Raw genomic sequence first — 12,881 nt, 5'->3', positions numbered from 1 at the left:
CGGAGGCATAGCAAACCTGAAGTCCTGGATGTGGCGATGGCCATCAGAGGTAAGTAACGGGGGTCTGCACCCAGTGTGCCTCACACCACCAGCATTGACATGCTGTCTACCCGGACCGATCAATAACTATGGGCCGGAAATAAGACTGCTTTTAAAGTCTCTGCCACTATAGAAGGAAAGTCTATATGGGCCCAATTGGACATTGGGGGAAAGAAAATTGCAATATGACTGGAGTTGTCACCAGCAAGACAAGAGTGGACTGCGTACATGGGGATACGCAGACATACCTAGTAAATAAAGTCCCCAATACCATATTGGTTAAAAAGACTTGGTTAACAGGCACAGTAATTTCCAAATTGCCCATCCCATTGATCATTGCGACTGAAGTTCCCCAATTTTTCACAGTGGGTCTCTCAGGCCATACATATGGAACGTAATGAAAGTACAACAGGGTTGTCTGAGTTTCCTGGTGGGGAACCGTCCTTTGTGAAAGGATCGGAGGCCCGACCACCTTCTTTACAAGGGAGAGCCTTTTATTTAAGGGGAATGGTATATGGTGAACCTGGAGGTATCACCCCTGTTCCTTCAATTTGTACTACCTGCTGCTTTCCTTGTTTAAGATATGAATAAAACATGTCACAGCATATATTCTGCTAAAGAAACAACAGCATTAGAAAAAACTAGTACTGGGACGAGGAGGCCACAAAAGAAAGCCCAGAACCCTGCACAACATTTTAGTCCATCCTTTATGTCTAATAACAGGTTCACCAATAAAATAAAGGAAGGACAGAGCACAAAGAGTGGAGGGAATAGTAGTAGTAGTAGTAGCAGTAGCAGTAGCAGTAGCAGTAGCAGTAGAAGCGGTCGTGGTAGCAGTGGCAATGGAACCAAAGGAAGTAGTAGATATGGAAGACAGAGAAGTGGGGAATTGACCATTGGAGTGGATCGTAGTCGGAAGGAGAAGTCGTGCAACTGCAGTAGTGGTGATTGAGTGAGTAGTGGTCATGGAAGGAGGAGGAGTGAGGATGGGTAGCGTGCCAACAAGCAGTGTGCAGCAAAGAATGGACGTGGGAGTTTGGAAGATCACGTCACACTGAAGAACGCCTCAGGGAGCAGCCGAACGTGGACGCCGCCGTGCTGCCCATGGCAGAGGGAGTTTGGGCATCGGGAAGCGGTGGGTGGTTCCCCACAGAGTCAGCACATATAAGTAAGGAGGCGCGACAGACCCCCCACCCCCCTGCAGTGCGGCAAGCGCGCTGCGGGCAGCAGAAAGGCAGCAGTGGGAAATGCAGCACTGTATGGAGAAAGCAAAAAGTATCACACTGATGGCATTACAGTCAGCCTGGTGTGTAGCGGGGTGCGGAGAAAGCGAGAAACAGCGTGCCACCTGGAACACACGCTGGAGAGCCGAGCGAAGGTACCCAGGAAGACGTGTTTTCATAACAACACTGCAGCCTACGGTATGGAGAGGGGAAGGAGGACGCTGGATGGGGTACACTAATGGACTAAATAAGATATTACTTATCTGAGAAGCATAAACAAGTGCCCACACCCCTTCCCTTGAATTTGTTTATGTGATAAAAAGCTGTGGGACGCCCAAGTCAGTAAGGACATGTCACTTAGAGAATCCTATATGAGGCAGTGACACAAACAAAAATAAGTCTCCCCTGGAATTCCAACAAGAGGACATAGAAACATTTAGAAACACCAGGGCCGGGTAGTGTCCCCCTGGCACATTGGGGGTGTCAAATTCCCAAGCATTTGGAAAGAGCAGGGAAGGGCCGTGTCCCCCTGGCAAATTAACTTTACTGTTTCAAAAGAGCTTTCAAAAGAGCCACTGGGCAGCACCCGAGAAGCAGCCCACTATTATTTATTTCACCAAATACTGGTTTTGTGGTATAGCAATTGTGAGGGTCAGAGTAGGCTGTTGTTTTGTTTTGACACAGGACTGTAGACACTTTTATTATTTTAACATCTTGACAAAAACAGAGGTATTGGTTGATTTGATGGTGGCTAATACTCCCATTCAAAAATAGGGCAAGTTAGACGTTTTTCGAACCCCTTTATTATTTAAAATACAGACATTTGGCAGCATCAATCCTGTGTCCACACCCTTTCTGTCTCTGAATTCTCACAGTGCCTAATCAGCATCGCATGCAAACATTTCTTTGGTTTGGGGTATCCATACGGCATCGAATACACATATGTGCAGTTGGGGGTGCCTATACGGCATTGCGTATGTATTTGTTTGGTTGGGGGTTCCTATATGGCATTGCGTAAGCATTATTTTGGTTGGGGGTGCCTATAACGCAACGCATACCTCAATTTATTTTGTGGGGTGCCTTGCAAATCCTTGCAGGACCACATATCTATCTTGTCCATCACACAGCCTGTATTTTGGGTGTGGGGGGTGCCTTTCTGTTTCCTTGCAGAATGAGTGCGAAGTCTCAGAGAGGGAGCGGATGGGGACGTGGTGAGCCCACATGCGCCCCAGCAACCAGAGGAGGATGTGGTGAGACCCACCCTACAGGTGCCACAAATGCCACAGCACACCATGGGCCACTAGGGCCAAGAGGTAACATCTTGCAGAGCAGGAAGAGGCACCACACCATGATGAGGCAGAGGTGAAGGAGAAGGGGACACTGAGGAAGAAGCACTTCTCCAATGATGAGCTGGAAATCCTCACAGAGTATGCACAGGAACACCATGTGGACCTCTACACCTCGGCTGGCAGCACTCCTACTCCCACTCATTGGCAGAGGACATGGCAGAAGGTCACGGACCTCATTAACACTTGTGGTGTTGAGCAGGTACTGCTACACAGGTCCGCAAGCGGATGGATGACCTAATTGAAGGGCAAAGGACAAGCTCAGTGGCAACTCGAGTAATGTTAATAACCCCTTGCACTTCACGCCTGGCTAATGTGGTTACACAATAATTTAAAAAGAACTGTCCATTCGTGCTTGGCTAATGTGGTTACACAATAATTTCAAAAGAACTGTCCATACAATTAGTGTCCCACAGTCTAGAGATGGTGCTAGTCCAGTTTATTTTCTGGTAGTAACTTGTGCAAAAGGACACAGCTTACCCTTGCTCAGTGGCAACCTGGCCTCTGTCCAGGCCACTGTAGGGGGGCCACCAGAGGTGGAGTGGACTCCTTTCGAAGAGGTTGCAAGTGCATTGATCCAGGAGTGGGCAGGTGCTTGGCGTGGGAGGCATGTACATGCATGTCGACACATCTGGTGATTGCCTTTCGTGCATATGGTATGTTCAGATCATTTCGCATGACATGCTCATATATAGGCTGGAGTACCATTGGCTGCAGTTGTCAGCCATCCATGGGCACCGCATGAATGCTACCATGTTCAATTCCATCACATGACCTGCCATGTCCCTCTGTCCCTGAACTATTGTGTCCATGCCAAACTCTCCTCACACATGGTTGAGGTGCATGTGATGGTGACCAACCACGTTGGTAGTGGACAATTTTGCAATGATGGTTTGAGGGGATCATAGATTAACATATGCCTGCATGAAACCAGGGGCAGCAGATCAGTAGATTGGCATCACAGGTCAGACCCCCAAATCTTGCAATGAGCCAAGGATGGAGTAGAGTAGAGGCTCTCGGATGATGCACAGACCTTCATCGATCCACTGGTGGGAATCACACTCGCAATCATGTCTGTGTGTATGTATTTATATAGTCCTGATCCTATGACCCAAGCATGTCGGCCTAATTAGCGCTGACGACACCTATGATGATGCTTCCAAACTGGACGTTGAGGACATGGTGAGTGACCTGGAGGGCAGCTCAATCGGTTCTTTGCATGAGTCCGATGAGTGGGAGGATGTGAGGCAGGGGACCCCCATCCTGTCATCGGGAAGGCCCGCCTCAACTGTGGACAGGTCTGCAAGATTGGCTTCGCCCATGACAGTATTGGTAGCAGGGGCTGGCATCTAACAGGGGCTTGGAGACTCCCAGACAATGAGGGGGCAACCACTGCAACCGCCCCTGTATCCGGCATCCTGCCATCATGGGCCCTGCACACGTGGCAGATGTGTGCATGCTGGATTTTCTGTGTGGAAGCAGCAGATGCTGTGGGCCACCGCCCAACAGGGCGAGAGCTTGCGTGAGTTGGCCATGGGCTTCCATCGCCAGACTGACCACATCGTCTCCTTGCCAACTGCATGGGCTGCAGAGGCTTTGGCCATCAGGGACCATCAGCGGCAGCTGGTGGACACCTTGACAGAGAGTCTGCATGCAGAGATGGCAGCCTTGCAGGACACAATCATCGTGCAGTAAGAGTGAAGTCACATGATGAAACCGTGGCTACATGCGAGGAACAACATAAGGACCTTGCTGCTATTGGGCCCTCCTACACGCATCCCTGTCATGTTTGCATGACGCCGCTGAGGAACAGATATTTTCACTGCGTGGTGTGGATGCATCATCCTGGGATGCACCACAGGATGACGGTCCCTGCTGATCCACACTACCTCTCCTACCTGTGCCCCTGTGTCCTTGAGCTTTGGGAGGGTTTATGATTTTACATTTCTGTTCACTTGTGTGGATACCCCCCTCAGGGTGGACACCTTCATTTTATCATTTCTTTTTTAAATGTTCCTCCGTCCAAGTTGCCCAGTTACATTTTTTGTTGTCACCATGCTGGGTGGACTGTTTTTGTTTTCTCCACGACTGTCGATGAGACGGAGTCTGCCACATTTTTGATTTTCCTTGTCCAGGATAGACTTCAGTGTTGTACTTTTTGGCCTCCGTCCAGGATGGACTTCTCTTTGATGTGTGTATATTTGCTCCATGTCAAGGGCCATTGCCCTCTTGATGCCATTTGGACTGCACATCACTTCTTACCATAGTCATCAAATGTGCAATCCATTTGACTGACTCCTTCAGCTGGTCCAAACCAATGTCCGATGTTGTTTCAGGTATCTTGCCTCATTCTGTGCCCGCCCTCCCAGAGGGGTCCACCCAGCACCCTTTATCCACCCTATTCCCATTCCCTCTGCTGGACACGGGCCCTCCATGTGACAATGAGGAGGCACAGCAACCGCTCTACTAGCAGGTGGGAGTGTGCACTGTCAATCATGGTATGGCTGAAGACAGCAACAGCTCTACTAGCAGGTGAGAATGTGCACTGTCAATCATGTCATGGCTGGTGACAGCAACAGCTCTACTAGCAGGTGGGAGTGTGCACTGTCAATCATGGTATGGCTGGTGACAGCAACAGCTCTACTAGCAGGGTCAATCATGGTATGGCTGGTGACAGCAACCGCTCTACTAGCAGGTGAGAGTGTGCCTTGTCAATCATGGTATGGCTGGTGACAGCAACCGCTCTACTAGCAGGTGAGAGTGTGCACTGTCAATCATGGTATGGCTGGTGACAGCAACAGCTCTACTAGCAGGTGGGAGTGTGCACTGTCAATCATGGTATGGCTGGTGACAGCAACAGCTCTACTAGCAGGTGGGAGTGTGCACTGTCAATCATGGTATGGCTGGTGACAGCAACCGCTCTACTAGCAGGTGAGAATGTGCACTGTCAATCATGGTATGGCTGGTGACAGCAACAGCTCTACTAGCAGGTAGGAGTGTGCACTGTCAATCATGGTATGGCTGGTGACAGCAACAGCTCTACTAGCAGGTGGGAATGTGCACTGTCAATCATGGTATGGCTGGTGACAGCAACAGCTCTACTAGCAGGTGAGAGTGTGCACTGTCAATCATGGTATGGCTGGTGACAGCAACAGCTCTACTAGCAGGTGGGAATGTGCACTGTCAATCATGGTATGGCTGGTGACAGCAACAGCTCTACTAGCAGGTGGGAATGTGTACTGTCAATCATGGTATGGCTGGTGACAGCAACAGCTCTACGAGCAGGTGGGAATGTGTACTGTCAATCATGGTATGGCTGGTTACAGCAACAGCAGGTGGGAATGTGTACTGTCAATCATTGTATGGCTGGTGATGTTTGCAAACAAATGGTGGCATACGTTGGCACATGTAGGGCTTGCATGGAAGTTGTGATTTGGTGATGTTTGGGTGATGGTGACTGTTGCTGAAGTCGTAAATTGCCCTACATGTCTGTGACGGTGCATGTCATGCCTGCTCTTTGGGTTACTGGTTGCACAGCCACAAAGTACTGTAGACTGAGTAGGAAGTGCTGCACCTATCCTCTGTGACATATCAGCAGCCTTTGACACTATCAGCCACAGCATGCTCCCGAACAGACTACACTCTCTAGGCATCGGGTACTCCGCATGAATATGGTTCACCTCTTACCTCGCTGGCCATTCACAGATCACCCTCCTAACACCCTTCACCTCTCACCCCGCCCTGTCTCCATCCTAGTCCCACAGAGAGCCATCCACTCCCCCTACTCTTCCACCTCTACCTGAGTCCCCTCCTTACTCTTAACGGCTGACATGACCTGAGTAACTACATCTACACAGATGACACCCACTTCATACTCATGGTCCCCAAGACCCCGGCTTCTCCACATTCTGACCTTACCCCGTGCATCACCGATATTGGCCACCTCCACCTCAATCCTGGTAAACTCTGACCCTGATCTGCAGTGAAATGGCACTCCACCCCAATACTCTAGACAAAAAAAGTTCCAATAGTTAAAATGTCATTCCTTTGCCAGTATATTTTACTAACCTACACCGGAGGCAATTCGTCTTGTTCAGACAAATATAAAGACGTTGTGTTTAGAAAAATACAAACTTATTTTTATTTATTTTTAAACAACATTTTCAACAAAAAGCTCTTCTTGATAGACATAGCAATGCAATAAAATCCCACTATAGAGACTCAATACGTTGGTCTATACGATAGGGCCAAAAACACATCTACCACTGTTAAAAATCATGTGCATATTCAACTCAATACTACTCTCTTCCAAACACTAACACTCTCAATTCATGTGTACTCGTACTTAATCTCACACCCAACATGTTTCATTCCACTCATACAATATAAAACAACATTATATGGACATTCTTCAGGGGGGCTCCGTGGGAACACCACACTATCCTATTTAACAATCTTCTGTCATATCATGTACACTCTTTGTACACTTCTGTTTCTACATCAACCTGATCTTGCGACTGCGCCTGCCGATTCTTCTTGGTGCCACCAGTGTTGGTTCAAATATGAGAGTAAGTTAAGTAACCTACAGGTTGGGTTGACATATTAAGAGGGTTTTAATACCTCCATTTACGTATACAATTTACACTGTGGAGTTGATTCATTAATTACAACCAACTACATGACACCTAAGCGTGTCTCAGTGTCACCTTAGCTGGGATATTGAATTCCTAACTGTTTTTGCGTTGCACTCACGCAACTGAGTGCTCTTTCACTGTGCCTTGGTTTGCACTTGATGAAGTAATTCGAATTGAATTCTTACTTCCTCCACACTGTCTTCTAAATAAACTGTGGCGGCTATTTTGCAGGTCCCTCCGTATCTACCAGTGCTGCTCCTTGTTCCTATACCCAAAACATAATAACCACGTGTCACTTTCCAAATGCGCTCTGTGTAGCTCTGCTTGAATCATACAGTAGGTCAATTAACTATCCCTTCAGAACTTATGCCGTTTAGAGTAAGTTATCCACACCTATATTTCTAGTGAGCAGAACTGCATTAACCCTAATGATCCTCGCGGTGCACGGATTCTGAGCACTTCTTGCGCTACAAAAAACGCTCTTCACCCCAACCCATCCCTTTGCTGTCCTCCGTAGGCAACCCACCCCCAGCATCCACCTCAGTGAAGAACATGGGACCCACCATGGATTCTGATGGAACACTCACTCACCTCATCAACACTGTGTGTACATCCTGTCATCTACACCTCTGCATCCTTAGGTGGTTCTTCGACTGCCTCTCATGCAGACTCTGAGTCACATCACTGTTGGCAATCATCCCCCCCACCTAGGATGCGCCAATTCCCTTCATTTGTGTGCACTTTCCTATCTCCTCAGTGAGCTCAAACCTATCGAGAAGTCCACAGCTGGGCTCCTCCTTGCGCTCTGTGTTCACATCAATCATTCGTTCAAGGTGCTCAAGTAGCTACCAATTAGCAAATGCTCTACCTGCAAATCCATGTGCATCAATCACTGTGCCCTGAACGAGCCAGGCCCTGACCTCCGCAACAATGACTCACAAGATACCTACCAAACAGAAACCTTAGATCACCCTCTTAACTTCCCCATGGGACCCCTACCATCAATTGCAGTATAACAGTGGGGTCCTCATTCTACGGCCAATCTCCCACACTCTGGTACTCCCTCCCAAACAGCATCTGCCACTAGAGGACCACAATTCCTTCATGAAGGCACTCACATCCTAGCTCTTCCTTTCCCCAAACCACACAAAGTCCACGTCCCATGCAATGTGACAGCATGGCTTGCCCTTACAGTAGGTGTAATTTAAGTGGTGCTTTCAGAGAGTCCTGCTTTTTTCTGGCCCTGCCTGGTGCCTGGCCAAAAGGTGTCCCACTGCTGACCAATGTTATGCACTTGGACCATCTAGGTTTTGACTGCTTAGCACATGTGAAACCCTGACAGCCTTTACCTGTGTTTTACATATGTGTCACTTGTAGTTTACTGTAAGGTCAGATGAGCATTCAGACCATGTAGTGTCTGCTTCTCTCTGACATTTCACTCAGGATAGCTGGCACTTGGACACCCCAGTTTAATCTGTTGAGGCAAATGATTTAGGTCTTGTAGGCAAAACAACCTCAACCTGTTAACATACGCAATATGGCTGAGGAGCAATGGGGCAAAGCTGCCTTATGTGCGAGCATGACTGAATGTATCTAAGTCAGTTTTCACACAAAACTGTGACTGTAACCCAGTACTGTCGAGCCTCAGTTGGCTTGAGATAGCCAGTCTGTATCCCAGTGCATGGAGCGGCTTGCCTAAGGACTCGGTTGTGGACACAAGTGGCCAAAGTCTCTCACCTGTTGTGCAACTCAAGTTTGTGGGGAATGTAGTGTATGATGATTTGGGGACAACCTGATTCTGGATCAGGTGTTCGTGAGTAGGAGAGCAGCTCCTCACTGTAGTCAGTTTGTAGTTATTCTCTGAGGCACAGTTTAATCAATGGCACTGCTGCAGTGCTGGTGCCACAAGGGTCACTATCCTTACTCATCCTGCTGCAGCACAGTGCGCACTGGAAAATCACTTGCACCCTGGGTGCACCTGCAGGGATGTGGGATGAGCCTTGAGCACTGTTCTCCTTTTCCAGTAAGCCTGGCAGACCAAATGGGCTTGGCCCAGCCAGCAGACAAGTGGCAGGATCCAACTCCTAGGAGTCAGGGAAGAGAGGGTGGGCCTTGGCTGTGGATGGCAGCGTCAGCCCCAGACCCCGGATGGTGGCCTTAAGGCAGGTACAACCTCATGGCCGTACCACCATGTGGTAGTGCGTGACTGTTCCAGGCCATCCGGTCCTTCGAGTGGGACAAACTTGCCATATGGCCAAAGCAGTCAGAAAAGATAGCCTGATTTACACCTGGCACAGCTGTCCCCTACATTTGTCTGCAACCAGGATCCATGATAGTAGGTGTGAGGTGTCTCCCCATGAGGCAAATCTGTGTCATGGGAGCTGACCATGCCCCTCCATGCTCTCACTGGGTCCCCAGAGCAGGTGGGGACCAACAGGCCTGGCCATAGAGGGAAAGGCTAAGCAATCCCAGCAGCTGGAGACCCAGGTGGGTGACAGAGTGCAGTAGGTGTCCCAGGGAAGTGCTACTGGGGCTGGGCAAGGTGGTCGGGGGCAACAGCAGGGCTCACATAATCTCCTTGTCCGCTCACATAGACATGCAGTGTGGGGAATAAAAGAGAAACATGACTGGGTGACGCATTCCCCCATGGGACAGGGTGGCTTGACAGCTATGATCTACCCAGTGCCACCCACAGCTGTCTGGGGCTCTGCGCTCAACAACTTGGAGCTTTACCCTCCTGAGAGGGCTGGGGATCCCTCCAGGTTCTCTAGGATCATTGGCGCTACCACACTGTATGGCACAAGGGCTCCCATCTCTGCCACGCCTGGTTTGGGGATCCAAGATCAACTCATTTCAATTGGGTGAGGGCAATGGAGGCCATCGCCTGTCCCTTCCGTACGGTGCTCGCCCATCTCTTGGGACTGACTTACCCATGTTCAACTGCTGTTGACATGGAACACTTTGAATGGATTGTGTCCTCCCACGTATTCCTCATCTTAGATATTCGTATCGTCAGCTATGCTGCTTCGGGAAAAAAATTCCACACCAGTGGGTGCTGTGCTCGATGTTGTGGCGTCGATGTCCCTCGAGGGCTGCAGCCACCTCCAAGCCACTCTGAGGCCTTGACCCACAAGACCCCTTTGGGAGGCAGGATATTTCAGCATCTGAACGTATGGTGGGGCATTACTTCAGATTCTTGGGCACTGGAAACAGTGGCTCAAGGTTACTGCCTTCCTTTTCAGAAAAGGCCTCAAGACCATGCACCGGGATACAACTCTGTCAAAATTCCAGATCCGCTCCTGTTGCAGGAAATGTTGATCCTGCTAGAGAAAGGTGCAATAGAACATGCACCTGTAGCGGAGAGGAGCAAGGACTGGTACTCCCTTAGTTTCTCATCCCAAAGAAGGACGGAGGATTGAGACCCTTCTTGAACTTAAGAAACTTGAACAAGTTCCTTAGGAAGGACAAGTCCAAGATGGTAAGCCTTTCTCAGATCCTTTAGGCTCTCCAACTCCACGACTGGTTGGTATCTTTGAACCTTCAGGATGCTTACTTTCATGTGCCAATCCATTTCAAGCACAGGAAGTACCGGAGGTTCGCGATTGGCAGCTCTCACTATCAGTTTCGAGTTCTGCTATAAGGGTTGACTTCCGCCCCAAGGGTTTTCACCAAGCTGATGGTGGTAGTGGCAGCGAGTCTCAGGAGAGGGGGGATTCATGTCTATCCTTACCTGGACGATTGGTTAATCAGGGCACATTCACTCGAACACGCCCAGGAACATCTGAGCATGATCTGCTATTTCTTACACAGACTGGGCTTCTCCCTCAATTATAGGAAGTCAAATATGATACCATTCCAAAGACTCCAATTCATCAGAGCAGTCCTGGATACTTACTCGGGCAAAGCCTCACCTCCCGAGGTGCGAGCTCATCACATTCTGCAGATGGTAAAAAAGTTCCAGAATGCCCAGCATCTGCCGGCCTTCGATTTTCTAAGGTTGCTTGGCCTCATGGCATCCTGCATTTGTCTGGTGCTAGAGGCCAGTTTGAGAGTGAGATCCCTTCAATCGGCCCTCAGGACTCAATGGTCCCAATTTTCAGGGAATATGTCCGATCTTTTGCAAATTCCAGCCAGTGTGCCTCAAGATCCTCGATGGTGGGATTGCAAGGACAATATTCTCAAGAGGGAATCTTTTTGGCAACCATCGCGGGAGATAACAGTAGTGACGGATTCCTCACTTACAGGGTGGGGAGCCCACACCAATGATCTGACAATCAGCAGTCCAAACTACACATCAACCTTTTGGAGCTGAGGGCAATCAGACTAGCGCTGAAGGCCTTTCTGCCATCAGTACGGGGAAAGAATGTCCTGATAATGATGGACAACACAGTGGCCATCTACTACCTCAACAAGAGAGGAGGCGTAGGGTCACTACCACTGTGCAGAGAGGCAACACAGCTCTGGTTCTGGGCAATACAAGAAGGAATCTCTCTGTCAGGAGTTCACCTAGCCGGAGAGCAGAACATGGCGGCGGACGCTCTGATCAGGCAGAGCACAGTGTCCCACGAGTGGGAACTAGCTCAGGAAGTCCTTCAAGAGATCTTCACCCTTTGGGGAACCTGACAAGTGGATCTGTTTGTGGGAATTTCCTCCAAGAGGAGCTCTAGGGGATGCGTTTGTAGTGGACTGGGAATTTCCACTCCTGTACGCATTTCCTCCAGTCCCCGTGATTCCTCACGTAATCAGGAGGTTGGGAAAGTTCAGGAAAACAAATAACCTAATTGCCCTGGATTGGGCCAGGAGGACGTGGTACCCGGACCTTCTGGACATGTCCATCTGCCCTGCACTACGTCTTCCACTAAGAGAGGTTCTTCTCTCTCAAGGGGAAGGTCAGGTTCTCCTTTCAGAGGTCAAGACACTCAGCCTTCAGGCATAGTTTCTGAGAGGCTGAGATATAAGGATTGTAGCCTCCCTGACGACGTAATGGAGATTTTGCTTTCAGCCAGAAGGCCAGCAACCAAATCTTTGTACCAGTGTCGTTGGAACAAGTTCAGTAACTGGTGCAAAGATAAGAATGTGTATCCATTCCTATGTGGCACACCTATGGTACTTTCTTTCCTATTACATTTGGCCAATCTGGGGCTCCAGATTGGTACAATAAAAGGATACCTAGCAGCGCTTTCTATTTTTTTTTTTTAAACTTTATTTGTTAATCGTGATACACGGCATAGCAACAACACGATATTCCATACATATGCATATCAGAGACATTCAGTTCAGATATATGACATAAAGTGTGATATTACAGGGCAGCCATATTACTGGGCCCCGCTGGGCTGTTACTGTTCGAGTCCGTTTTGCATAAATATATCCTGAAAGGGGCCCAGATATCCTTTGGTTTACATGAGTTCGGGAGTGATAATACGTAGTATTCCTCGCATTCATTAACGTACATCAGTTCTTTAAGAAAATGGCTCCTCTGTGGCGCCTGTGCACTCTTCCATTTCTGCAGAATGCATTTTTTGGCCACCGCACATGCAACATTAAAGAGCCTTCTGGTTACCTCTGACTGTTTTCCAATGTCCCCGAACAAGTATTTTTGCGGCAAGAGGTCCGCCGGTATCTGAGTTACTTCCTCT

The sequence above is a fragment of the Ambystoma mexicanum genome, chromosome 2q (genome assembly GCF_040938575.1).
Source record: "Ambystoma mexicanum isolate Mex_15411 chromosome 2q, UKY_AmexF1_1, whole genome shotgun sequence".
Classification (NCBI taxonomy): domain Eukaryota; kingdom Metazoa; phylum Chordata; class Amphibia; order Caudata; family Ambystomatidae; genus Ambystoma; species Ambystoma mexicanum.
Note: the sequence above shows the minus strand (reverse complement) of the source record.